The sequence below is a fragment of the Pyxicephalus adspersus genome, chromosome 4, assembly GCF_032062135.1.
Source record: "Pyxicephalus adspersus chromosome 4, UCB_Pads_2.0, whole genome shotgun sequence".
NCBI classification, from domain to species: domain Eukaryota; kingdom Metazoa; phylum Chordata; class Amphibia; order Anura; family Pyxicephalidae; genus Pyxicephalus; species Pyxicephalus adspersus.
Genome location: NC_092861.1, coordinates 29,444,236 through 29,469,454, shown reverse-complemented (window position 1 = coordinate 29,469,454; position 25,219 = coordinate 29,444,236). Strand labels below are relative to the sequence as shown.

Here is a 25,219-nt window from a genome sequence, read left to right as displayed (position 1 = left end):
ATCTTACAGGAAAACTATTTAGGATAATGATGGCTTGTTAAAGCTATAATAAAAAAAAAATCTTTGGAGCTGCACATGAAAATGCTAAAAATGACCATGTTAGTTCATGAAAATGATTTATTAACTGACATTATGTAGGAATATGTTTATTGCAGAAAAGCACAAGACAAAGCATTGTAATTTTTTATCTAATCTTGTAAATCTTTACACAGATTTGATGGTCAGTCTGCTCTCCAGTGCTGCGGATCACTCCCATCATGTGAGCTTCATTCATAGTCCAATGGCTCCCTAATAAGCTGGGGCAGAATGACTAATGCTCAAAAGGAAACCTTAAACTAATTGGACCAATTAAAGAAAGCATTTAATTCCCCTGAGCACTGCTGGCTGGCATCATTACAACACCAGGGTGGCATTGTTCAATAAGGAACCCCAGGGCTCAGGAGATTTCAGTGAGCTGCTTTTTACTTGTTAACTCATTAATCCCGGCACAGCATTACCAGACCTTCATCTGTATTGTGGTGATTAGCAAAAACCCTGACTGATGTTGTTCCATGATCATTCAATTCTTGTATAGGAGGTCTAAGGAACATCCAGATTTGCTTTACTGCTTGTTCTGACAGCAAGTTTAAGGATTACATAGAACTAATCACAACTTTGTTTAAAAGACAGGAGTAAAGTAAATGCATGGACTGCTTTTTTTGTAGGGTGACCAGATGTCTATTGGGTACACACCTCTAATATTCCATGCATCAGGCTTCCCCCAAAAAGTACTGATCTCCAGTATACATATATTTGCACTACTTCTAGGTTTGATGGCTGCCATACTGTCTCTAATAGCCAGCACGGGGGGTTTGCATGGATTTCCTCCCACATTACAAAAACATACAGTTTAATTGGCATCCTTTAAAAAAATTACCTAAACTGTTTTAATGACATGGCTAGGGACATTAGATTGTGAGCTCCTTTAGGAAAAGTTAGTGACATGACTATGTGCACTGTACAGCACATACTATATAAAAAATAAAAAAAAAAACCCTAAATATCATGGGCAGGCTCACTGACTGACAGAACTAAGCAATGCAGGAAAGCACAACAGGCTCAGACTGCTGAACATACAATGGAATAGAACCACCTAAAGACCCGACCTGCAAACTTTACCAGACATCCATTATAAAATCCAGGTGGGAAGTTTCCACGGGGAATGCCACTTAATAAAAATGTGTAACTGCTCTGAGTGCTTTGTTTAGCAGGTTATCACAAAACGGATTGTTATGCTTCCACACTAAAGTCCTAAGCCAGTATGATACCTAAATGCTGCTACTGATTCATCTTTTACAATTATAATTCTTCCCTGTGCAGCCAGGTACTGATCCTCATACCATAACAGACCTCTATTATCCATTAATGGAGAATGGGCAGTCTAAACCTCTTACAGTTTATCTAGGTGGATGTAAAACACTTTTTCATATATACAATGTTACTATAAAAGAAAACTAAAATCCACAGACTGCAGTGCTCAACCCAGAAATATTTTTAAGCTGGGTGGGAAGAAATTGTAAGCGGGTGGAAGCCCCTCTATTATAACACAATTTATCGGAAACTATACAACAGCCAGGTGGTTATTGAAAAGTGCCGGGTGGTGCGCCCAGCTAAAAGGGACTGGGGAGATCACTGGACTGGAATTGGTTGATATACACACACAATGCTCTGTAAGGATTTGAAGGGAAAAACACTGGTGCTTTCACACATTCTTTAATATTTGGATAAACTCTGAAATGCAACAAACATACATATCAAGGGCAGAACGTAAGGGCAGGTTCAGAACTGCATTCCCTTATAACTCTAAGCTCTATTACTCCCAACAGCTGCTCGGACACTTGGGGGGGGGGGGGGGGCGGAGCCAATTATTTGGTTTGTGGGAGGAAACCAGAGTATTCAGACCCAGGCAAACACAGGAGAACCTGAAAACTCCATGCAGATAGTGCCCTGGCCGAGATTCAAACCTGGGACCCAGCAATGCAAAGGCCGGAGTGCTATCCAATGTGCACCATCCTATATCTAGGAAATATAACCCCTGATACACTGAACACTGTGGTCATATCTACTGCACCTATAATAATAAACCCCAGACAGACAGGTTATAAATAGAACATCATTCCTACATTTGGTCTGCTGATTTCTGAATATTTTGGAAAAAGCAAGCTAACATGTTGTATATTCTAATTTGGCATAGCTTATACCAGAATATAGATCAATGGAAACCAAAACAAAAAGAATGATTGCTTTTCATTATGGAGTTGGCTAAACAAATTTGAGTTAATGAGAAAGAAACGTGTTGAATAGATTACTTTAAAAGGGGGAAGAAAAAAAAACCTGTTTCCTGAATTCACTCAAATGAAATTAATTTAATTTCAGAACTACAGGCCTTTCATATGGGCTGCATCACAGTAACAAATACAGTTTTAATCAACATTTGCTTTGCTGTGGCTTCCAAATGAGCGGCATTTCCACCCTCCCAGCATGCAGCTCAAGTAACAGCTCACATAGGGCAGCAGCCTTCTTCCTCCGCAGAAACATCCACACGGCCGCTGGGACCCTGTTATTCCAGATTTATAGCATTGGGACAATGAGGATTACATGTCCAGGCTGGGAAAGAAATGTTTGGATTACTAGAGGTCAGCAAGGGCTGAACTGTTAATAGTTTGACCTCTGTGTAGTACTCTGTTCTACAAATTTCAGCATCTTACTTAGTTTGTGCAAAGGAGGAACAGATAAGGACCAGGAGGGATGAATACTTTGTAAACCATATTTTTTATGGTATGAAGTGAAGGGCCAACAGATATTTATTAGGTATGAATAAAAATGCAGCTCCAATATTAGATCAAATGGTATCTTACTATAATAATAAACATGCTCAGCAATGTAAAAAGAATCATGTGTACACAAAGAAACAAGAAGCCAAATACAGGAAGACAAATTAGAGCAGTGCTTCTCACCATTTATAACAATCCCTTGTCTTCGTGGAACCCTATAATTCCTATATGTACAGCTCCTAGTATACTAACTAAGGTGGTGGTCAGTGGGAAGAATGCCACCCTTATAGATAGCAAAGAAGATAATTGGGTTCAGGTAAAACGACCTGAAAGGTACAAATTGGTAATTTCTCAGGTAGCACTCTAGCCTTTGCAGCGTTCCACATTCCAAAACCAAGCAGCTAGTTTTTTAGCTTGCCTCTAAAATTGACCTTAAAGATATATGACTATGGTAGGGACATTAAATTGTGAGCCCCTTTGAGGGACAGCTAGAGACATGACTGAGGACTTTGTAAAGATCTGCGTAATGTTTGAGCTATATAAAAATACTGTGTAATAATTGCTACAGGAACCCCCAGCTACCTCTGGTGGAATCCTGTCCGAGAAAAAACATTGAACTAGATGAACAGTAATAAGCTTATCAGTCACCTGAACATCTAAAAAACTTTCTCTGACAGTGCAAACATTTTTCACACTGCATTTGCCACCACAACTACGATCTAAACTGCTTTGGAAAACACACAAGACAAAATATAATGGTACAAAGTTAGAAAGTAGAGCCCAACAATACAAGAGAAAAAATTCTTGTCCAGGTGCCAAGCACAGTCCTGTGATGTGAGAGGCAATGCCAACAGCAGAGGATGGAAGAAACATAATTGTACAACACGCTAATTCACAGCTGAACTCCACACAAAAAAAAGGCTACGGATCAGAAATCCCTACGGGGAGCATAGAGACTATCACAAGCCGGTGTGCTCACAAGAGCTGTGGTCACATTACACTAAAAACCATCTAATAAAGAAGGAAACATTCACACATTTCTTCCTCTTAGGGGAAAACAAATCTGACTAAAAAGGGAAAATTTTACCAAACTTACGGAACAAGTGATATTGGTGCTTTTTACAGAATGAAAGAAATCTTTAAAGACCAACAAGGAGAATACAGACTATTAGGACCTGGACATTGAAAGTTGAAATAAACTATTATATCCACTTACCCTACATTTCTGACACTTAGGTATCTGCCTTATCGGCAAAAAAAAGAAAACATATAATAATGGCAGCAAAGAAAATGTAATATTACCGTCAGAAAGTTAGGCAATAAACTTTGACCTTCGCCTGCCTCTGATCACTGGCACTCAGTGTCATGAAGCATGAGAATTCGCAGCAAAGGATTCCAGGATATATTGGGCCGGATTTCTCAAAGCTCTCCAAGGCTGCAGAAGATAGACCATCATGGGATAACCTGGTTGATAAAGCAAACATGGAATGGATGTGGTCCACAACTGAAAACATTTGCACACTAATAGCAAATGATTTTTAATAAATCCATTCCATAAAATAAATTCCATGTTTGCTGGATTACCTGGATTTTCCCATGACATTCTAAGCTTCCTGAAAAGCAACAACACTCCATATACTGTGCAAAATAATAAATAGGGTATGTAAGGGTTGTTAGTAAAGACATCTTGACTCACTCCCATTGGCTGATGGTTGTGTGAAATAAAAGGACTCCCCATTGTGCACCTCTCTGTAATGGGGCGCTATGTACACTAAGGATGGAATAGAAAGGGATTCCATGACTTGAGATGGTGATACAGGAAATAAGACAAAGTTAGGCTCTGTACACACGTCAGATTATCGCCTGTAACAAACGGTCATACTTATCTTGGGCAAGCAGTCACCCAATATCCTTCATGAAACCATTAACCTGATCGGGAATGATTGCTATACAAGTCAAGGGAAGATGGCACAGCTGGGTGCTCGTCCTCCCCCAGAATGGGCACTGTGTGTACAGCACTCATCTGTTCATCCGTCAAAGGAAATAATCATGAAAGATGGCTTCCAGTGATGACAATTGTATGTGGGTATGCCGCCTAAGACTTTTGAAGAACTCAAGATGTTGCTGGAATGCATGCAAAGGTAAGCGTGAATTCTTTATATGTTTTATTGAAATATTGCTCTGGGTTGAAGAGCGCAATAATGCAATGCAAAGGAAAATAAACAACAAATCATGAGAACAGCTGTGGGCCATGCAAATAAACCTTGCAAAATAAGAAGTTGTCCAGACCTTTATTTGTAATGTCAGGCATTACGTTTCAGCTGCAGCTCAATGTGGGGAAACAAAGCTGACACTGCTGCCATGTAAGTCACACACGCAGGCGCTTGCCTTATTTAGGCACAAGAAAAAGATTCTTCAAATGCCGGATACAAAAGGGAACATTTACTATCTGCGTTATCAGACTAAATTATTCTGGTATATTTATAAAGCATCGACAGGGCTGTACAGTAAAATAGGGATCAGTACTGTCCTTAAATCACATTCCTCTATAACACAAAGCTCATGCACACGGAAACCCACAAATCTAATATATTGCTGTCCCTAGATGTGGTGGCCGCTTGTACTTTTACATTTTTACCTGGTGATTCTGTAAATAACATTTCCTTTCCAATGATAATGATTATTGACTACATTTTATAGAAGAGCAGGATCATCACCCTGGGCTGCTTTCTACAAACTTCTCGTACACTCCAATAAGCAGGGGGTTGTGTTTTGTAGTGTACAAGATAGAGAACAGATAAAACATGTTAAGTTTAGTCCGCAGGAAAATACACACCAGATAAACAAGTATTTTTCTGTACTTGGCTTAAAGAAATCTAATGCAGCTACCAAAAAACAAAAGACATAAAAGCAGCACTATATTCTATAACATTCTCCCCGCTTCTTGTTCAGGTGCCAAAACCATGATAGGAGATTTTAACTGCAGGGACAAAACAGCAATACAAACATGTTGTCTCCTTCCATCACTCCTTTTTACCCCTCACGAGATTTTACTCACTTCCTCTATATAGGACCACACAGGGAGTGAGGGGAAAAATCCCAAGTAACAACCTGACTGCATTCCTACCCAACATTATTTTATCCTAAACTTTAAAAAGCTGCCTGGAGCCAAACAATACTTTACTATTAAAATGAATTCACAAATAGTATACCCATTAACCACAACACTGCAACAAATTGCACTTGACTGAACTTTATAGGTACAGGCATAAGGATTTTTTTTTTTAAACATATTTCAAAAACTATCCAATTTCCCATCCCTTGTAGTAAATCAGTTTTAGAGCAATGTATGGATGTAGAAAGTATCTATGGCAGCACTGATATTCCCACCCAATGTACATAACCCAATCCTACTTACTTTATGGAAGAGGAAGGGAGGTCACTATCTGCATTATTAACATGCAACACAACTTGGAGAAGAGTCGTCTGACTTTTCTTCAGTAGATATTTATTGCATAATTTAGGTGTTCATTGTGCCCTCCACCTATCTCCCATGTCCTCCTATTCTCTGTACTGTATGTGTTCCATGCTCTAATCTATCATACAGCTTCTGATATTTCTTTCTCCTCTCTTTTAATACAGTAGTTGCAAACCAGTGGTATGTGAGAAAATTGGACAATTTTGCAATTTTCCAATTCCCAAAAAAATAAAAATAAAAAACACACAACAAAACAAAACAATAGTCTTTTAAATTCTTAATGACAATTTTTGCCTTTAACTTCCACTAAACTCACAAACTACTAGAAATGGAAAAACAAGGGAGGCGCAGCGTGACGTCAGTGTAGTGTTAAGTTGTATGAGGCAACCATTGCCGAGCTGTACGCTTCAGTATTGTTTCCACCATTACAACAGTCACTCCGCTCCGCAAATACCGATTCTCATCCGATGGTTTTATTTTATTTGTTTATTTCTCAGATTCTCTTTTAGGTAAGTATGACCTTAGCTGTGTATTTTCTTTCACCGTTATATTTAATGGCATCAAATAGTTTGACTTTGATAACTATCAATTCTTGTTTGGTCTTAGATTCAAATTAAATAAACTCATAATAAGTGAGAAAAAGCAAATTTTCTTTTAGTAATAGAAAAGATAATGATGAAAGTAACAAAAATACTACTTCACTCAACCGTAAGCCATCAATGAATCGGAGCCTCCACAGTCCACGTCAGGCACCATTAGGAAGATCATTATTTTACAAATGTATCTTATTTAAATTCATATTAATGGACCGCAGGACTTAAAATTATGAATTTAGTGGTCTGTGACATTGTGCTCCACCTTGACTGGTCAGTGACTGTCTGCACGTATACAATACCGAGCTAGCCTGGGATATTGCTAGCAGTCAGCATGAAGGGTTTACTTGTACACTTTAGGCTGTAGGGCTGTATGCAGCGCCCGCAGGGTCCTTTGTGGTAGACAACACTGGACAAGGTTTGAACTGGAGACCGTCCTGGCATTGCTGCTTGGATTACCAAGTGACACTTCCCCAATTGGGGTTTTATTAGAAAGTTAAAAGCATAACAATCTCCTACTTTGCTGGCCACTGGTTGATTGGTCCATGATATCAAATTGAAATGACCACCTTTCTCTAGAACTCTATTTTATTACACTTCTTATATCACTTTTGTACAAACGGGCACAGTTCAGTTCAATAAACTAGTACAGCTGACTTGTAAAATTAAAATTTTTGTCCTTAATACTGTACTATAACATCTTGAAATTTCAGAAGTGACAGAATGCAAGCAATGGGGCACTTAGTCGTGCTTTCATCCCTTTTCTAAAAATTAGCTTCACCTGAGGTTTGCACACAAATCTTGGGGGGCTCCATAATGTAACCCACAGATTAAACAAGGTCACCCAGAGGAGCTCCCATTCACACCGCCCAGAACACACAATGCGTTGCCTGATATTAGACTGATGCTAAGGAGACAAAATACACTTTTGTTGCTGAAATGTATTGAAGCCCTTTTATGTTTGCCTGTGCAGTAACAGGTTTGATGGGTTAGAACGAAATGATTGATAAGTCACTGAATGCCCCTAACATGTGAAGGCTTGAAGTAAAAAAGAAATAGAAACATTGGACAAATAATTACCTGCATGACCCCACAGATTCAAGTGGTTAAAGTCAAAATAACATCTTCCACCAAAGATTTTCAAAAATACATTTAGGTCACATTTCTCCATCTATATTCATCCTTCCCACCACTTTTCATCTGCTACCTCTCAACTCCCCTAACAGAGTTCTTCACTACTCCAATGACTTCCTCACTCATAACCTCATCACACGCAGGGCTCCAAGACTTTTCAAGAGCTGCCCTAACTCTCTGGAATGGTCCTCCTCATCCTATTCGGTTTGCTCCTAGTTTCTGCACATTTATTAGCGCACTCAAAACCCATCTTCACAAACTTGCCTACCCATCTTCTTCTGTCTCCTAAATCCTGACTACTGCCCACAACTACATATCTCCCCTCCTATTGTGTTATTTCCCCACCTCCTAGATTAGGGGTGGGCAAACTTTTTGCTCAAGGGGCACAATGGGTTTTACATGGGGATGGAGCATCGAGACGGGTGTCACTAAACGTGACAACATGATGAAATAACCCTGCCCACAGATCTGAGCCCTCCATGGAAGAGTAGGCGGGCGCCAACTTCCCCAAGCCCGGGATTTGTACAGGGAACATGGTTGGCGCCTCTGGCCGGTGCAGAGCGTGGATGTACTGAAGTAGAGAGAGTTCAACGGGCCAGATAAAAAAGCCTAACAGACCGTATATGGCCCTGGGGCCTTAGTTTGCCCATGCCGGTCCTAGATTGTAAGCTCTTCTGAGCAGGGTCCTCTCCTCCTCCTGTGCCATTGTTTGTATCGGTCTGTCATTTAAAATCCCAATTTCATGTACAGCACTGGGTAATATGTTGGTGTTATATAAACACTAATATCTCCAAAAAAGTTGGGTAACAGAATGAACGTCACGAGCAAAACTATTACAAGTCGTTCTGAAGTCAAATTATGTGTTATACAAAACATTGCTAAAAAGCATATTTCAGTCACATGTCTATGGAATGCCGACATACATTCCACCATTAAGCTCCCTAAACAAGGAGATATTCTATGCCTTGTGTACATACGCAATTCAGAAATCATATGATCAACACACATGGGTAAAAAGTTCAGTTACAGATACTTCCGACCATCATTTAGAGCTTGAACAGTGCAATGACTTAATAACAAGACAAGAATGAATTATCTGTCATTTAAAGAAATGAATTCACATGTCTAGACAGCACCAAGGAAATATGCCTGTGGTAGAATAAACGTATTTTATTGGCCGAGTTACAAAAGCCTGACACAAATCCGTCTGCTTATTTCCAGAGCATTTGGTTTAAATGAAGTCCCCGTGACCATATCACTCCCACCCTGCAGACTTGGCCTCTATCAACTTCCACTGCTGAATGAACACTGTGCAGGTTGTCAGATAAAGAAGACATGTGGTACACATTAATGCTTTTTTACCACACGCCTTTTATTTCCTCCAGCATGAATGTTTTCCAGCAAAGAGATTTCTCAACGAGGTTATGACCATGCACTTGTAATCATCAACTGCCATGAATGCCAAGTCCAGGTTACTATGCCTATTTCCTAAAAACGTATGTACACTGTATAGAGTTGAAAAAAAGCTACCAGGCCAAGCTATGGTTTACTTCATATACAAGGCAATAGAAAATTCTAGATATTTGAGCATGTTAAAATTAAACTCTAAAACATTATATTTTGATTACATTACTAAGATTCAGGTAGGCCCTTGCACAACTTGTCATTTCCTAATCTACATTTTAGCCATGAATGAAATGAATAGGATTGTGAGATCATCTGTTTAAAAGGCAAAATCAAATGGATAAAAATCTGAAGCACAATAACATATCCAGCATGAAATGGCTCAAAAAGAGGGTATGAAAAGAAATATTCAGGCCCTGTAAAAGTCCCAATTTAAATTCCATTGAAATGTTGGAGGAGGAAAAAAAGTGGCAAATTTGCGTTCTTTGCCTAAATATTCTGCAATTTATGTCTCTGGCCTTGGCAATCTTCACCTGGAGTTTCTTCAGTTACAAAAATCACCAACAATTACTTTTAATGGTTTAAACCAGTAAAGTCTGTCACCAAAATTGATTAATTGCTCTGAACATTGCTTTCCTCTTACATGCCAAAGACCAGGAGGACTCCGCATTGTATTAGTTCCTTAGAAATCATCTCAAACCCTAACTCTGAAGAATGGCAACCTGCATGCCTGACATATCAAGGAACAATAAATGCCACAGACAGCACAGAGATCTCAGGCACCTCACAAATACTTTCCTGCAGTGCTACATAGTTTTTTCAGTGCATCCTGGAGAACAAACATTACATCAGCTGAAAGAACAGTAACAAAGCCAAGTCGTACAGTGGTATGCTTTCTGTTATATGTTGTGTATGAAAAAACAATGAATTTGTGGCTTTCACCAGAAGTTTTCTAGCTGATATTTTCATGGATAATGCAGATCAGTGCGATGATCGGTCAATAAAATCTCATTCTATGCGCAATATTTTTTGAACAAAGCACTTCCTGAACCCAGTGTTTTTAAAAGAATTCTGGGTTGAGCACTAATAAATTCTAATAATTTTAAAATATGTTGGGTTCCTTTTGTGTGACATTATGCTCACAAAGTATAAAAAAGTCACAAAAATCAACAAAAATTTTGAACACAACAATGTTTTTTAAACCATATGTCAACCCAAACAAAATGTTACATATGGCAGTGTGCTAGTGCTTAGCATTGGTGGTCCTGCTTTTTTTCTTTTTTTAAATCAAAACTCTTTCCGATTTTTCTCTCCTGATGATCCTTCGGTGGTTAGTATTACATTTTATGTATATATGAGAAAAGTAAAGATACTGCATTTACATTCACCCTAACTTTGCATCATCAAACAGCCACTTCTGTCCCAATGATAGTGACTGATGATTGAGACAACACAGGGCAGGGAGGTTTATTTAAGGGCAGAAGGAGAAGAATTACATCTCACCAGGTTACTGCTATATACTTCAAATTCTTAGGGTATATGATACACTGAAAGGATACAACATTCACTACAGTGAACAGTAAGAAAAATAAAGCAGATCCAAGTTCCCATTAATTATCTGTTCATACGGTGATATATAGTGACAGCTCTGATTAGGCCACATTCCTCAATGTGTGGGCAGAGAGAACTTCAAATGTAATGGATGCTGCCCACTTACTTATTTTTTCTAAGGATGAAATGTAACAAAGGGATAGAAGATAAAACACTAGAGATAAGTGAAGGTGATGGAACAGAAGGAGGATCCCACTTACACTAAATGGAGAAAAGAAGGAACGTAGAACATGGGAAAGTAAAAAAGGAGGAAATTATAAAAATGTAGAGCATGTAGCTGCAGGAAAAAGAAACACAGCAACATTTCCCACCAATTTATGTTTCTGAATTTTTTTTATTTAACGTAGACTTTTCTCCTGGAGAAAAATTGGGGGCTGCTGTGGGTTTCTTCTCATATCCACCACATACTAGTGTAATAATTGGTTGCCCGTCAGGTCACCAAGACATTTAGGGACACTATTATTGATAAAGTACCTGTATATGATCTAATACCCAGCCCTTGTACAGCAGAATTCACAGTGGGAGAGGAAAGGACAACACTAGGAGTAAATTAGGTGTGCAGCAAGAAAAGGTGCTGGTACAAAAGATTTGTCTGGAGTGTGAAGGCTTGGTTCAGGGACGCAATAACAAAAAGTGTGCCATATAGTGCAGTGAGCTGCCATTCATTGTTAACAACGCAATGTACGGCCTTGCGGTATTTTTTTTTTTAAATTCACCATGAACAGGCCCCACTGTAGAAATGAAAGAACTGGAGTGAGGTCAGAGAAAATAGCAAATGTGAATCTCTTGATTGTAAGCGCTTTGGGGCAGGGTTCTCTCCTCCTGTGTCACTGTCTATATCTGACATTTGTAACCCCTATTTATTGTACAGCGCTTCGTAATATGTTGGCGCTAAAAAAATCCTGTTTATTATTAATAATCCTAAAAAATTACTCTAATTGGGCAGGGCAGAAATCTGCTGGCCAAGACCCCCAATATTGTAAATGGAACAAATATTACAAAGATAACCTGTTTATACAAAGGGAATGAGCAAAATGTTCAAGGGCCAGGCTGGATCAAGTTGCAAAATGTTTATGTTATATGAGAAAAGATAAAGAATCAGAATGATGGTTTTCCTTAGGGAGGAATATTCAAACACTATGTTGAAGGGATTCTGGCAAATCTGCACAGAGCAATATATGCCGGGCTTGAAACCAAAACACATTCTTATATTAAATACCAGCATTACATTTTTTGTTCCCAAATCTCTAGGGGAGTAATACGTTTTAAACACTTGAAACAAAACTACTGAACAGTTTATAAAGTAGCAGACAGTATATCATGTCCGCACAACTTCTCAGTCATGTCATCCCAGCCTGGTCAATCAAGATGTAAAATGTATATTAAAAAAAACCCACTAAACAAATAAAATAAATAATATAATAAAAATATAATAAATAGTATAGTAATAAACTGCAATCAGGAAGATAAGTTTATTTTATCACAAAACAGACTTTCTTTAGCAAAAAAGGACCTGCGTGGTCACAATCTTTATTTAGATTCACTTAAAAAAAAAAAAAAAGTATTATGAACTAATAATTAAAAAGTGAATCTGCATTTACAGCTTTCCTGTCAAATCCCACAAATACCTATTGACCCTGGCACTGTAGTCTTGTAAGGGTGTGGAAGCAAAGCTTTTCTTAAGCATGCGAGACAAAAAGAAGGATTTGGCTCAAAAAGTTAAGTTATCTGGGCGCACCACCCGGCAATTTTCAGTTACCACCAGGTTTTATGTGGTTACTGATGAGTTGGTCACAATACTGCACTTACTGCATATTGCAATACTGCAATACAATGGCCGCCACCCACCTATAATTTCTTCCCACCTGGCTTTACCAAAATATTTCTGGGTTAAACACTGTAAGGTAAAGAAAGTGGTTTACTTTCAGGCTTGTTCATCACATAGTAACTAAACTGTGAGCATTTCTCTAAAAAGTTCAGCGTGTTTAGGTAGGTTACCTGGTAGGAAAAGTTTAGGAACAATACTATCTGAAAATGTTTAATCCACCAATGGACATGCATACAGCGTGATGAAATGCCATGTGTTTAAATGGCTCTACAATGCACCCGTGCAGCAGGGTTAGTTGTTGGATACGGAGAGAAACTCAAAATGGAACTTCAGTACCTTCGCTATGTGTTTGGAGGATCGCCTCATGGTGCATATAACGGCAGGCAGATACGCTATTCTCATTTGGCCAACAAGTAAAAAAAAAATCTTGCAACAAGACACTTTGTTGGCATGCTCTAGAAAAATGGTTACAAGTATAGTTCATCCAGGACAGAGAATACAGGAGTAAAATGGAAAACTGTTACAATTTAAACATCGAAAACATAGGAGCTAAAAAATAATACAATGTATGTAATGACCACCAATGTAAATCAATATAGACCAGTTACCCCCATTACAAAGCAGATAAGATTTGGTGACCCACAAACAAGATTTAATTTACATTTTGCAAATTAAACGCTACTAACCTGCAATAAACCACACACGTTATCAGCTCTAAAAGCTAAAGCCGACGTCTCGCCCACTACAAAGGGGCAGACATTGGGCCGGTTTTCCCTACCCCCAATAAGACAGACAAAGTTGATTGAAAGACAAGTGCAAGGAAGATTAAAAGAGAGAATGTGTATAAATAAATGTAAAACTATTGGCCTCTCAGATTTCAGGGACTTGTAGTCCATAGCATGTAACAAATGTTTCTGCAGAGCAGGAAACTATAAAACTGCTATTAAATGATTCAGTGAAAATTCCCTCATAGGAAACAAAATCAGAACTCATCTTATTTACCAGGATCTCCAATATGGTTTAAATTAATAGTGCACATAATTACAGACACAGGATCCTTATTGTACACTTCCTAAATCTGGCACCATTTAGTGACGCTGCACAAGAATTTATAGTCATTTGCTTCAACTTTCACAAAAAGGCAAAACCTCTTTTCTTACTTTTAGTAAGTTAGTTCAAAACCATGCACAGTGCTGTTTATAGATAAAATACAATATTACCATCAAAGGATGTTGATGAAAAAGAACTAAAGAAAAAAAAATGGATAATCACAAAGTGCATGTGTGAATTCCACTATATTGTGCCTGGAACCCTGCTGTATCCTCTCCCATTACAGTAACACTGCCAGCTCACCTTACCTTGTAAAATGGCTGCAGGCCTATAAAGAAGTCATCTGCTAGATTCGATCGTTTACCCTCATTATACCTTCTTACTGCCCAAAGGACTCAATGGCCAATTGAAAATGGTATAGAAAAAGGCATGCCTGAGTACAATCATAAAAATGTAGTTGGATTGCAATTGAGGGGCGCTCTGGAGATAATACAAGTATAGCAGCTCTACTTTGAAAAAAAAGTCAAGTCTAGTTAAAAAATGTGTCTGAGAAACTCCAGGGCAGTGACATATTGTCATGGTCACTGGACAAGAATACTCAAACATAGGGAGAAGAAAAAAAAAGACTTTGAAAAGATATAGCAGAGTTCTTTTCAGCCCCTTTTAGCTGGGCGCGCTACCCGGCACTTTTCAGTAATCACCCAGCTCTGTTTGGGTGGTTGCAGAAGAGTTGGGTCACAATACAGGGGCCACCAACAAGCTTTGTGTTGAACACTGTATAAGAAAAGGCTACCTGAGAACAAAAAATTGTAGTAGAACATTTCAACCCCAAGTCCACATGTTTTAGGGATTCCAGGGATGTCCTGGAAATAATCCAAGTATGATGGGACCGCAGGACAACTGTACAAGGAGAAGTTCCCGAGAAGTTCCAAGACAGTGACATCACTTCCATGGTCCCTGGACAAGAATAATCAAAGTTAAAGATTGCTTCCATTAGAAACTTCTAAATCTATATTTAGTTTCAATGTTGATCCCTATAGGCTGGACAAACATGGGTCATTGCCATATGAATTGTCACAGATGTGTATGCACTGTAACTTAACAACTGTGCAAACAAAGACCACAGCAGGACGCGGATTATTGGCTGATTATAACTGGGATACATTCAATTAAACAGAAAAATCCTCTGGACAGTCAGGGGATGCAGCTCACCTGCTAAAGGTCTCATGGCACCTAAATCCATGTAGTGAACAGGAGCGTCAACATTGTAATGGACCTAGATTTTAGCCAGGGACAGCGAGTAATGTCCTTAGACTATGTACACACGTGCAAGAATTATTGTTGGAAAATGAACGATTAAACGATTATTTTGAATGATTGTATAGTGCACGATTCTGTACCTGCTGTAAAACGATACGATCGTTCAAAGATAATCCTCCAATAATGTACACACACTAGATACGATTGTTTGAACGATGCAGGAAGTGACATGTACTGCAGAACAATCCACGATCTCTGAAAGACGGTACACACAATAAAACAATCACTGCCCAATCAGATCCGCTGGGACGGTCATTGGTTTCCAGCGACATTCCTCGTTTATCGTCGTCATTGGCCTGTCGTTCACATGTTAACGATTATCAAATGATCAATCTTTAGTTGTTCATTTCCAATGATAATTATTGCACGTGTGTACATAGCATTAGGCAGTGTTCAACCCAGAAATTTTTAAAAAACAGGTGGGAAGAAATTATAGGTGGGTGGCAGCCCCTGTATTGTAACCAAACTATTCATTAACCACCCAAAACAGCCGGGTGGTTACTAAAAAGTGCTGGAGAACCAGCTAAAAGGGAGAACATTGCATAGGTATTGTTACATGTACTCTTACCAGCCAAGGTACATACACCCTTGGAGGAATGCACAAAAAGGGCACGGACCCATAATGACCATACAAGGGGCATTCAGAAGAATGATCACAACTGGTATATTGTTGTTACACATTATTGCACAAAAACAAAATGTCAACCTGAATAAAATATTTTTTTAAAAGTAAACTTTTGCAGTATTATGTCATAGCTGCGATTCCCATTTACAGCTGTAAACCTGGTGTCACAAGCACCGAGTAATAAAGGGCACAGCGAGAACTTGTTCTGAAGTGTCAAACAGAATTGCAGCCTCTTAATTGTTACACACCAAGTTACAACCATGTATGCTGCTGCCTGTCAAGTCACATTAATATGGCCAATGTTTTTGATTGACTCCATAACAATTATTTAAACTTGCCTTTCATCGAGCCATACAGACATTTCAATAATCATTACTTCAGGAATGTGCTATTGCTAAAGTATTCTGCATAAAAAAATAAACCAACACACAATTCCAATTACGCCAACAGGAAGGCCACTTCAAAGTGCTTTTCTAAATCTAGCTCTAAAGATGGGGGGGTGAGGCCATAGTCAATGGCTCCGTATGGTGCGCACAGCAGTCACTAGTCAACACTAAACAATGTGCAGCAGGAGAAGCCATGTCTGCTCCGGTCTTGTGGTTTACCAGACTTCTTAGTGTAGTTTCAATTATCTTTGAACTCTAAACACCAAGTTCACAACAAAACACAGGCAGAATGCTGCAGCTTTCCAACTCACACTTAGTACTAGAGGGGAAAAAAAAAAAAAGAAAGAAGAATGTCTACATAAGTTGTGCCGAGTTCCACAGACAGATTTCCTGATCCTTTCACTGACCTGCGGGGAATATATCAGGGGAAGTCAAACAACTGATCAGCGATTATACATAATCAAATTAGTGAAGGTCTACTTCAGAGCATGTGAGAGAACCACTTTCACATTATTTAACATCCTATTCATACTAAAACGCTGGAATATTAGATTTAAAAAAAATAAATAAATAAAAAAATAAAATAAAAGGGGGAGTTGGCAGATTTTCATAAATGCCAATGTCAGATATAGTTATTACTGTTCTCACTTGTGGACTTGTCTACTACCTTCCCTGGACCCCTCATCAATTGGATAATGATTAAATTTTAATTACGCAAGTTTTCAATAAACTTCAGTGTTCAACCCAGAAATCCATTTAAAGCGGGGGGGAAATGTAGGTGGGTGACAACCCTTGTATTGTAACCCAACTCTTCAGTAACCACCCAAAAACAGCCGGGTGGTTACTGAAAAGTGCCGGGTGGTGCGCCTGGCTACAAGGGGCTGGGGGGGAACACTACTTTCTTTTGTAAATCCTAGAGGCATCATTTTTGGTCTCCATGCTTCAATATGGAATATAAATAGATGTCGGTGGGTGGGATGGTCAGCAGGGTGCTGTATAGGGTGCTTTCATGACTGCATCACAGCCCCCCACCCTCAAGAGCCAGCCATGATGCAAAATAAGGAATGACTCTTGGGAGAAAGTATTACAATTTCTTTATGGGCAGCTATTAAATTAGGTAAATTGGCATCCCCAGACAGCAACAAGGTATTCACCTGGATTAAAAACTGAATTGCAAAAGAGTGTTAGGACAAGGACACTAAGGCTGAATATGCAAAGAGCTAGATGATGCTGATATCCTGCAGCCTGGAAATGAGGCATTTTCAGATTTGCTGCAGCTTTTAATGCACTTTTCAGTACACATCTGGCTGTTTTTGGGTTGTTATTGAAGGGTTGGGTCACAATACAGGGGCTGCCATCTGCCTATAGCTTCCTCCCACCCAGCTTAAAAACATTTCTGGGGAAAACACTGCACTACTGTTCTTCCCTTTGTGGGAAGTGCCACCAGAATATTTATTTAGAGCAGCCAAATATTTCCTATCCTACATCAATTAAAAGTATTAGGAGCACATGCAAGTATAATATCCAAATATGACGTATTTGATTGGACCTAAGGTTGCACCAGATTGAACTAAGGGGCTGCTATATGTGAAAATGTAATAATGGATGTATCTGAAGTTGTGTAACTATATACATCTACAGTGTTCTTCCAGCCCCTTTTAGCCGGGTGCACCACCCAGCACTTTTCAGTAACCACCCGGCTGTTTTTGGGTGGCTACTGAAAAGTTGGGTCACAATACAGGGACTGCCACCCGCCTGAAATTTCTTCCCACCCAGCTTAAAAAAAATTCTGGGTTGAGCACTGATCTACATGACTATCTTATTTTCAAACATGAAACATTTCAAACTATTCTTTTAAAACTAGACTTAATCTTTATAATCTTCTTTTGTGAAGTAATAGGCCAACAATGGATGTCCAGCATCCACCAAGTGCCAAATAAGAGCATATGGGTGGAATGTAAAACATTGAAATAATGACCAGGCCCCGACTAATAGAGCTTTAATAGATTCTTCAGATATTGGGAAACTTGGGCTTCCTGGACAGTAACTTGGCATGAAGTCTGAAGTTAAACAGACTGGGCCGTAATCAGTCTGAACACAATCCTACCTCAATAATAACGAGGCGGCAGCACAACGAGAGACAGAAAGCTACGACTGTATGGAGGCTAACAGAACATGATAAATAGCCCTATCATTTTACTCCTTTCTGTAGAAAAGTATTGTAAGGAGGAAATCCTCCTTTTGCTTACTGAAAGAATATAAAACGTTATGTTGAGGGAAATGTGCGATTACAGATTTCCCACTGAAAACAGCCAATGAAGATCTCATGTTACTGCATTTCATATTGCTGGGTCCTCAGTCCTGCCGGTGTCCATTGAGCAGCTATTCAAGGCTGGAATTCTTCCTTCCATGTGTATGGGATATCAGCTTACACAGAGAATACAGACATCGGAACACATTCATAGGATAACACTCGATCAATTGCTTAACTGGTGACTCTCTCCTCTGAAAACAATACGCTTCACCTCTGGATTTGCTGCTCAGGGAAATTACATGTGTTCATTCACCTAAAGCAACACAATCCTTCCTTTACATACTGCCTAAGGGCATTTAAAGCCAATTTTTCTCCCTTACTGTTTACTAAGCAAGCTTCATAAATCTTCCAAGTCAATTATGTCTGAACAGATGAGCTACTTCAAACCTGCTGTATAAACAAGTCTGTTCAGAGCCATTCACGTTTCCTACAATCTGCTTTTAAAGGTCTACAAACAAGCGGGGGGGGGGAAAATGTTAAATAAAAAGTCCTAAGTGTAAAGCCTCCTACACAATTAGTGCAATGGATTAGCCATTTCAAAGAAGAAATCTTCCTCCTGCTGAAAGACAACACAAGACATGATATATAGGCGATTACTAAACCACTGGATGAGTCCAGGTAGGGAAGGAAGAAGGCCATTCATTTTAATGCAGTTAGATAGAATAAAATTAAAATGAGGTTGAACAGCACATAGAGGGGAAAATCACTTATTAAAACTTCCTTTAAAAGATTCCCTTCGGTAAGAAAATTGGGTAGCTCCTCATACATACAATGCAATCCCTAGATTGTAAGCTCTTCTGGGCAGAGTTCTCTCCTCCTCCTGTGTCACCATCTGTCTGTCATTTGGTACCCTATGTACAGCGCTGCGTAATATGTTGGCGCTATAGAAATCCTGCATGGGGGTTAGCATCAAGATGCTAGATGCCAGGCAGTACATAAATTTAATGAATTCTTCTCTTTCAATGACGTACAATGTCTATTCAGCTAGAAAAACCAGAACAATTGATCGGATCAAATCTAAACATTTGTTCATTATTATTAAGTAACTGAAACTTTGAAAGCAGCATTACACCCCAGCAACTAACATACAGCACATGAATAGTGACGTGGTGGCAGCTTGCATCTTCCAATATCAGTTCTTGTGATATTTATCCTGAGATTGGAGGAGTAGAAAGGATACACACCTGGAATTTTCATTGCTGGAAATTATCTTTCTTGATCATTTCCACCGGACATGACAGATTAACTAACAAGCATTGTACACACAGCGCCGTTCTGTTCTATGGAGGGGGGAGAACAAGCAACCAAAACCACACTTCCCTTGTACAACGGTCGTTCCCTATTCCGTCCCGATAAATCTATGAACGCAGTCAGGTGACCGCTGTACACGTCCGATTCTCACCTGAGAGGAGGATGACTGTTCATATCGGGTGCAAATACTCTGAAGTGTGTACACGTGCCTATGGCACAAATGTTGTGTGGCACCATGCAGTGTCTACAGGACAATACAATAATAATAAAAGTGCATGAAGTGTAAATACATTTAGCAATATCCAAACAAATCCACACTATCCCCAATACCTGGACAACTGATCTGCAAGGCTTTTACATTTGTAGCAGTGTTCTAGCTTTGTAATCAGATATAAGCCAGCACACAGGGTTAGTGGGGTGTGATTGAATATTTGTAAAGGTTTTTTCCCCTATAGACAGGAGTACTATAAGCTGATCATTTCCTGATGTATAATTTATTCTACATTTTAGACTATTGTTTCCCCATTGTGCAGTACCGGTAGTACCCAAGTTAAGGACATCCAACAATTGGATGACTCTTACATACAAACAGGGCTTCCCTGCTAGGGGGGAGGGGTGGTTTGCATGACTTGCAGAAGAAATCTTTTGCTAAACAAAGCTGAGGTTGTGGGTGATCTTATAGAGTGATCTTAAGGGATGAGCTGTTCTGCAGCCCCATGTAACTCTTTTAATGACCAAGAAACTCTGCAATTGTTTCTTTTTGCAAAGCATAGCTTGCTCCAGACGTTAATGAATACCTAGGCTCCATAAAGTTTTTTTTTTTTGTTATTAACTCACTGAGGATTTTATAGAGTAACTGACACCACACTGCCTAATAATATGTTGAGACAAACATCTGACCTAATTGCATTTAATAAAATATTGTACCTTAATGCTCCGACTTACATACAAATTCAACTTAAGGACAAACCTACAGTCCCCATCTCGTATGTAACCCAGGGACTGCCTGTATCTGGGGGACACATTGCAGAAAAGGCCGCCATACTTCTCTGCTAATTAATGCATTTCACTGAATAGATAAGGGCTCAGGAGCTTAGTCAAGGTACCTGCAAGGACAATTCTAATTAGTTTATGATTGAGCTCTGAATGTACAAGCCTAGTACAGCTGAAGGTTTATTAGGTATATCATTTACCCTGCATAATCTTTGATCATAGGGAGACAACACATAAGAAGTCCATGGCATCTCCAAGACATATGCAGCCCTCTAGTGAATTGGGGCTACTCTACAACACAGCTATGGATGCAATCCTTGAGTACCTGGAGCCAGCAATATGTACTCCTAATACATTTAAGTTGTTCTGAAATAATATCTGTGAAATAAATGCTAACACAGGGTAACAGTTAAAGTACCCTGGTATTCTTCTAGAAGAATAAAGGCCAATATATTGTTTCTCAGAAATGTGCAATTCATCCACTTTAATGTAAAATTGGGGATCAGGGTTAATACAAATTCATCTGAGGACCTGAGCAGAAATATCACGTTTGTGGGTGGGAGAGATTTGATATGTAGTTTAAACAGTTTGGTTAAAGCAAAACTAAACCCTTACTTAAAAAATAAAATAAAAGTTGCGACCAGGCTGGACCGGGGATGTCCCATCTGCAATAAGATAATAAACACCGCAGCAAGGCGGGTAAGGTTAATGCACAGGCTGTCCCATCGCTGGTGCTGCCATCATTTCTTCATTCAGTCCTGCCAGCTGCGGGGGATGCTGGGAAACCTGGAAGATCCTGGCAAGGTAAGTAGCGCTGCGCATGTACGGCTCAGCTGTCTTTTCTGCAATAACTGACCAGCCTGATAGCTATTTTTTTTTTGTGGAATTATAGTCCAACTTTATTGTTTAGGCTACACAAGTCACTAGATAAAGTCATTTATATCCGGCTATGCCTGACATTTTTGCTGATGGTTAGTACATTTTTATTTGGATTTTCTGCCGAGTGTTTATATGGCATCTGCTGTATATTTTTCATTTTTATAAACATACTTTTGTTTGTTAAAAAAAAGTCAACTTGGAACTAAAACTATTATTTATTTATTCTACTAAATTATTTATTAGGGAGTCGTCAAGCATTTAAGCAAAAGACAACCAAAGCCGACAACTCTCCGATCTAGAAAAAAAAAAAGTTGTGTGCATTTTTGGATAACTAACAGGTATTTTTCTGTCGTTAGTGAGATAAACTATATATGCTGCACAAATTAAATATTTTTTTCTTTGCCTTGACATAAACACCTTCCTTTCAAACCTGCTACAAAAAAGTGTATGAGTGGATCAGGTTTAACAGATCTTTTTTTATAAAAGACAAAATTGTCAAACATTTTCATCAGCACTTTTACACTTTTAGAGTTCACCACATAAAGCCCGAGTCTACATAACAGAATATAGAGGTAATACTTCCCCTACCTCCTAAATTGTAAGCTCTTCGGGTCAGGGTCCTCTCCTCATGAGTCACAGTGTCTGTATCGGTCTGTCACTTGCAACCCCTATTTAATGTACAGTGCTGTGTGATATGTTGGTGCTATATAAATCCTGATTATTAATATTATTAATAATAATAATAATAATAAAACTAACTGACAAAGCAGGAAAGGAAAAACTATTTACACAAGCAGACCTAATGTATAAACACCCAGGACACATTCTGAGCAGAGTTACTTAACCCATCTGAACCAGGAACAAAGTTCCATCTTGTAAATTAGGACGCTATAGTTATTTATAACTCTGCAATGATTGAAAATAAACTCTCACACTCAACACTTTCCACAAACCAGAAAACCAAAACCACAGTAAAAGGCTTCAGCACCCAACTTCCAGAACGAACTTCTTCAACTCAAGTGACTTTAAAGTATAAACAAAGAGCACAGAAATGGAACTTTAACAGCTAGGTGGACTAACCGTTTATTAATACAATAGTTAACCAATGATCCAGAAATAAATATGAAGGGACATTAGATAACCATCATATGAATGCTTCCACATAGATACCTCTACTACACAACATACAAGTAGAAACAGGCTGAACATTCTGCAAAGTACATACACAGATCTCATAAACAATCACGAGGTTTTAGTGAGACAATATTCACCCAGAAATAGACAAGTAATGCTGGATATGATAACCATTGTTTTGGCAATGGAAAGAATGAACAAGACTGAACAGACGGTCAGAGATGATTACAAGTGAAGATATCACAGCGTATATTCCGACCTTTACTTTGCTCCAATTTTCTCACGGCATTAAAGTGAAACTAAACAGAAGAAAAAGTCAGATATTCCTATGTAGTTGTGAATAATATGTAGTTGTGCAGGAGTCACATCATTCCAGTCTGGTCAATCAGGAGGGCTACTGAACCTAGATGTAAAGCCTGACCCTTCTGCAAAAAAAAGCAACTGCCTGCTGAGATTTTTTAAATTTCACTTTAAAACAATTGCTGAATAGCATAAGCACAAATCAGAGCATTCCCGTTACCAGCTATACACAACTTTTCAGTTTTGGATAAAATTGGGAAATGTTAGAAGCTCTGCCAAGTTTATGGCTATCTTGGGCCTAAATACACAGATTGAATTTCCTGTTCTAGTGACAACCTTTTATCAAGTAGTTATTCTTTAGGAAGCTCAGTCAAACTTTCCTCTGCTAGCCATATCTCTGTAAAAGTGGCTTTGTGTTACTTCCAGCCCATCAAACGAACGGTTCTGAAGGCAGAAGAAAGGGATTTCTTACCATAAAATAAAAGGTAAATCTTTTTTGTGTAGAAAGACATAATATCTGCTTTTTCTCTGCAGTCTGTTTCCCCACAGGGGAGATTTCTCTTTTACTTCCTGTTATTTAGATAGAATATGAGAAAAATCTCCCTTAAAGTGAACTCTATCAGTAATGTTGGCATCTGCCCGAATCGTTCTCTTCTAATAAAAACACATCAGTGATACTTCCATCCGTGCAGCCAATACTCCTGGGGAAGGATTAGGAAGCGCTGTAGTTTCACCATTGTCTGGATTTCATAGCTGAGATTTACCCTCATTGACTGTCATTACAACAATTGGGTCATAATCCTTTCCCACCCCATCTACAAAGAACATAAAAAAACTTTAAAGGGCCGGACTCCCTATGACACTTGTTTACCAGTTATGGAGACATTTATTTTAATTTGATGACCTGTCATTAGAAGCTTTACAACCACCTACAGCTGATAACCCTGAAAACACAGACATGAATGATGTGTACACAATGGTGATGACTTAGGATATTAGGATGTGTATGAAGAGTTATATAATAAATTCTATATCAATATTAAAAAAAGAGCAGAATGCCATCTACAAAAACACAAGTATATTGTAATCCAGGACTAAAGAATATCTCCTGCAAAGTGTACAAGCTGAGAGCGAGCAGAGAAAAGTTTACATGGCAGTTTTATCGGCTCTTTGGTCTGGTTGTGTCTTGGTGACAACACTGAATATAAAAGGAAGTGAAGGAAAAAAAAAAACATTGCCAGGAAGTGAACAGCTAGAGCAGATTTTATATCAATGTTACAGGGTATAAAATTAATCACCACAACATTGCAATAATGAGAGAAAAAGCCAAGAGTGACAGCACACAGCCATGATCAGCAATGAAGCTGCCATGGATGATAGCTATGAAATGCTAGCTGCCTGGCTCTCATCCTTATCCAATGTTTTACTTCTGTCCGAGGTACAGCACAGAACAAACATTGGGATCCAAGGTTCAGAACCCCGGATCCCGATGTTTTATTCAGAACCCCGGATCCCCATGATTGTTCAGACCAGTGACAGGCAGCACTGACGCTCCAATATGTGCCAAACGCTGTACTTTCAGAAGATCTGCGATAGAAGCCCCAGTAGTTAGCTACAACTTGACTTGGAATCTCTCATTTACAGTTTGTCAACTATGCGGAAAGTTCTACCAGGTGAATATTAAGATGGTGGAGGATGAATGTGCAGTGGTGGAGGGGTCATTGTGTGTGTGGCCCTGGTGGTCTGTGTGAAATGTATGAGCTGTACTTACACATGGCAGCTGGTTAACCTGATCAGTAAAAGTGACAAATGGTAACACTTCTCCCCCCATATTTAGGTTTAAGGCAATCACACTGTTATCTTAGGTTACCCTGATTACATGGAATGTGGGGGGCAAAAAAAAAAAAAATTAAAAATCAACCTTACAGAGCCCCCTGTGCCCCAGAAAGGAGGAGGGACTGGGGGGTCTCCCTGTGCCCGGGGAAGGAATGGGGGGTCCCCCTGTGCCCCATATAGGAGGAAGGACTGGGGGTCTCCCTGTGCCCCGTATAGGAGGAAGGAATGGGGGTCTCCCTGTGCCCCATATAGGAGGAAGGAATGGGGGTC

The 25,219-nt window shown here is 39.1% G+C and overlaps 1 protein-coding gene across 1 annotated transcript in view; it reads right to left on the bottom strand.

Annotated features, from left to right (window-relative positions):
• The window catches only part of RYK (receptor like tyrosine kinase), a gene marked incomplete in the record, with an annotated part of 77,845 nt that overhangs the window by 52,035 nt on the left and 591 nt on the right, over nucleotides 1-25,219 (bottom strand).